Source organism: Penaeus monodon, chromosome 8 (genome assembly GCF_015228065.2).
Source record: "Penaeus monodon isolate SGIC_2016 chromosome 8, NSTDA_Pmon_1, whole genome shotgun sequence".
Taxonomy (NCBI): Eukaryota; Metazoa; Arthropoda; class Malacostraca; order Decapoda; family Penaeidae; genus Penaeus; species Penaeus monodon.
Genome location: NC_051393.1, coordinates 38,238,597 through 38,242,694, shown reverse-complemented (window position 1 = coordinate 38,242,694; position 4,098 = coordinate 38,238,597).

Below are 4,098 nucleotides of genomic sequence, written 5' to 3'. Positions count from 1 at the left end.
GAGAGGAGAGGAGAGAGAGAGAGATGAGACTGAGTGAGAGAGAGAGAGAGAGGAGGAGATGAGAGATGAGAGAGAGGGGGAGAGAGGGAGATGAGATAGATAGATAAAAAAAAAAAAAAGATAAAAGACGAGGAGAGAGAGAGAGAGAGAGAGAGAGAGAGAGAGGAGATGAGAGTGAGTGAGAGAGAGAGAGAGATTGAGAGGATGAGTGAGGAGAGAGAGGGAGAGGAGAGGAGAGAGAGAGAGAGGGAGGAGAGAGAGAGAGAGAGAGAGAGTAGAGGAGAGAGAGAGAGAGAGAGAGAGAGAGAGAGAGAGATGAGAAGAGAAGAGAGAGAGAGAGAGAGAGAGGAGAGAGAGAGAAAGAGAGAGGAAGAGAGAGAGAGAGAGAGAGAGAGAGAGAGAGAGAGAGAGAAAGAGAGGAGAGAGGAGGAGAGGAGAGAGAGAGAGGAGAGCGAGACGAGAGAGAGGCGAGAGAGTGAGTGAGAGAGAGAGAGAGAGAGAGAGAGAGAGAGGAGAGTGAGATAGAGAGAGAGAGAGAGAGAGAGAGACGAGAGGGAGAGCGAGAGCGAGAGCGAGAGAGAGAGTGAGAGAGCGAGAGAGAGAGAGAGAGAGAAAGGGAGAGAGAGAGAGAGAGAGAGAGAGAGAGAGAGAGAGAGAGAGAGAGAGATCCGTTTCGAGCGCACCGTCTGCCAAGCGGTTATTTCCAGCGTCGCCGCAGGAGTAATGCAAAGTATTCGCGTGACGAACCTCAGTACAAAAACGGGAGAAAGGAATCAAAAGAGAGAAAGGAAAGAGAGCAACTATATAAAGGAGGAAAGGGAAAAAGTCTGATTACATAGAAAGGCAATGGCTAGCCTGCTTCAGTGCATGGACGCAACAGGGTCCCGCTGTTGATGGAATATGAGCCGAGTAGAATTAAACTCGGCTGCAGCCGCCCCGAAACATATCAAACGCCAGAATGCATTTCACTTTGTCCGCTCGCTAATATTATTGGGCGAACGGATCTCCAATTTCACTTTTACAGCGACACTGGGATTCGAACTTTAACGCAGGCCATCAGGCAATGTAGATGCCAGATGTTTTTGTATTATTTTCCACGTAAATTCGCATACTCAGTGTAAACCTCGATAGGAGTTGGCGCTAGAAAGCAGGGAACTAACAATAACCTGAAGCGACACACACACACACACACACACACACACACACACACACACACACACACACACACACACACACACACACACACACACACACACACACACACACACACACACACACACACACACACACACACACACACACACACACACACACACACACACACACACACAGAGAAACACACACACACACACACACACACAGAGAAACACACACACATTCATATCAATATTTCTCTATCTATCTATCTGTCCGTCTCTACCTACCTACTTATCTACCTACCTATCTATCTATCTATCCATCCATCAACCAGTCTGTATAAACACCATTTAAGAATAGCAATTTTTTTAGGGCAAGTCCTCTTATCTATCTCTTTCCTCTTATCTTGACTCTTATCATAATCACCCCCCCCCCAAAAAAAAAAAAAAAAAAAAAAAAAAAAAAAAAACAGTGAAGCACAACGAGAAGCCGACAAAGGGAGATAGAGAAGAATAAAAAAAAATAAATAAATAAATAAAGACAAAGCAGGAGGAGCTCTTCGTTGATAAGGTAGGCGAGGAAAATATAGAAATAAAAATAAAAATAGAAAGTAAAAAATAATATGGAATAAATAAAAGAACTGGAGATGAATGTCTCCATTTAACATCCTGCTTCCACTGATTCTGCTGTTGATGTCGCTGGAGGGGGAGGGGGAGGGGAGGGGGGGAGGGCCTGGCAGGAGGGAGGGAGGGAGGGAGGGAGGGCGGAGGGAGGGAGGGAGGAGGTAGGGGGAGGAAGGGAGGAAGTGAGGGAGGGAGGGAGGGAGGGAGGGAGGAAATGAGGGAGGAAGGGAGGGAGGAAGGGAAGGAGGGTAGAGAGAGGGAGGAGGGAGGGAGGGAAGGGGAGGGAGGGAGGGAAGGCCTGACAGGAGGGAGGAAGGGAGGGAGAGTGGGGAGGGAGGGAGGAAGGGAGGGAGGGAGGAGGGGGAAAGAAGGGAGAGAGGAAGGATGGAGGGTTGAAAGGAGGGAGGAAGGCAGGGAGAGCCCGGTAGGAGGGAGGGAGGGAGGGAGGGAGGGAGGGACGGAGGGAGGGAGGGAGGGAGGGAGGGAGGGAGGGACGGACGGAGGGCCTGACGAGGAAGAGCCGGTCACAAAAGTCCAATCCGGCTGACAGCGGGAGGTCAGCGTGGACACTCGCGGGCCGTCGTGGGTCAAACGAGGCGGTGATTGGCCATGAGATTGCCTATTACGGCTGTCAGAACGGTCCAGCGCGAGTGATTGGATAATGGGAGCAGCTTCTTTCCGCCGACCGAGCCCCTTCGTCCGGCCGCCGGGACGCTGCCCTCATCCGCCTCACTCCTCGTGCCGGGCGCCGCCGCAGCTGGGCGATTCCTTTAATGGCTGGACATTCGGCACAATGGGCTCTTTACCTACGCGAATTCAGTGCCATTTTCTCTCCCGTCGCCATTGTCGCTTCATGAAAAAATGTCCTCATTGTCTCTATTATTGGTCTGACACTCTTGTTTGCCGCTGAGCACGCAGGCATGTCAAATATAAGCATTGTGCAACAGTCAGCTTTGGCATCACTACCGGAGCAGCTGACACAATCTGTCGTAATGGATATGCATAGAAGACTGCTATGCAGGCACCGCGTTACTATAGGTCTCTCAATACTTGCAAAAATAAAACCTTCTCCGAGGAATTTTGTATCAACTAGTACTTGCAGTTGCACGCATCCACCTTGGATTCTCTCGCGCCATTTTCACGACGGTTGCCATTCACTTGTCATCGAAACTAGGGTGAAACACTGGTAGTTAAATGAACGCACAGGAACGCCGCACTTGTAAATTTAGCGCCACCACTGACTGACCTATGGACAAGGTCTCTCCGTTCAACTTCCTGCAGCAGCGCACCTACCAGACCTTTGGACAGAGTCCTTGTCGCTACCTACCCGGCTGCCTCAGATTCGCCGACCCAGCAGACAGCCTCTCTGCCAGCGGCGTCATCTTCAACGCTGGTCTGTGCGGTTAAGAGTAAGAAGCAGGAGCCATTGCAAAACTTGTACCCAATATTCTTACATACACCGTGAATATGATCTGAAACTTATTTATAAAGTAATGATTAATGCTTCAAGTCCGGGTGCTATTGTGCCATGATCAAGTATTCACTCAAGAGGCTTTTCATGAATTAGATGAGAGAGAGAGAGAGAGAGAGAGAGAGAGAGAGAGAGAGAGAGAGAGAGAGAGAGAGAGAGAGGGAGAGAGAGAGAGAGAGAGAGGAGAGAGAGAGAGAGAGAGAGAGAGAGAGAGAGAGAGAGAGAGAGAGAGAGAGAGAGAGAGAGAGAGAGAGAGAGAGAGAGAGAGAGAGAGAGAGAGAGAGAGAGAGAGAGAGAGAGAGAGAGAGAGAGAGAGAGAGAGAGAGAGAGAGAGAGATTAAGGAAAATTGAAGAACGAAGGGGAAATCTTAACAGGAAAAACAAACAGGTACAACGATACTTTCGTGCACAGATACATATGTGAATAAAAGGATAGAAAAGAAATGTTTATTTAGGGAACAGTAAATGAGGAATAATTGCTTATTAAGCTGTCACCAGGCTTGATGTATTTCCTATATAACCACGTTTATAATAAGATATAAAACGCTTTCATCCAATTAGTGCCAGAATACGTACGCGGGCTTGTGCGCGGGAAGTAGTAATCCTATTACCGCTAACAAGCTGACTGTCGAGTGAAGGGATTCCAAAACTTTTCAGCCAGGATTCAATCCTCCTTACAGCCAATCCAATCCTCCCAAATTAGCTTACCGACTTTCTTCTTTTTTTCGCTTATCTTTTATCTACACCTTTTTATTTATTATCCGAGACGTCTGTTGACAACCTCACGTTCGTATTGTGACCAGTCCAGTCAAAATAAAGCCTCGAAGGAGGAGGAGGCGGCGCGGGCGAGGAACAGGTCTCGCCAGC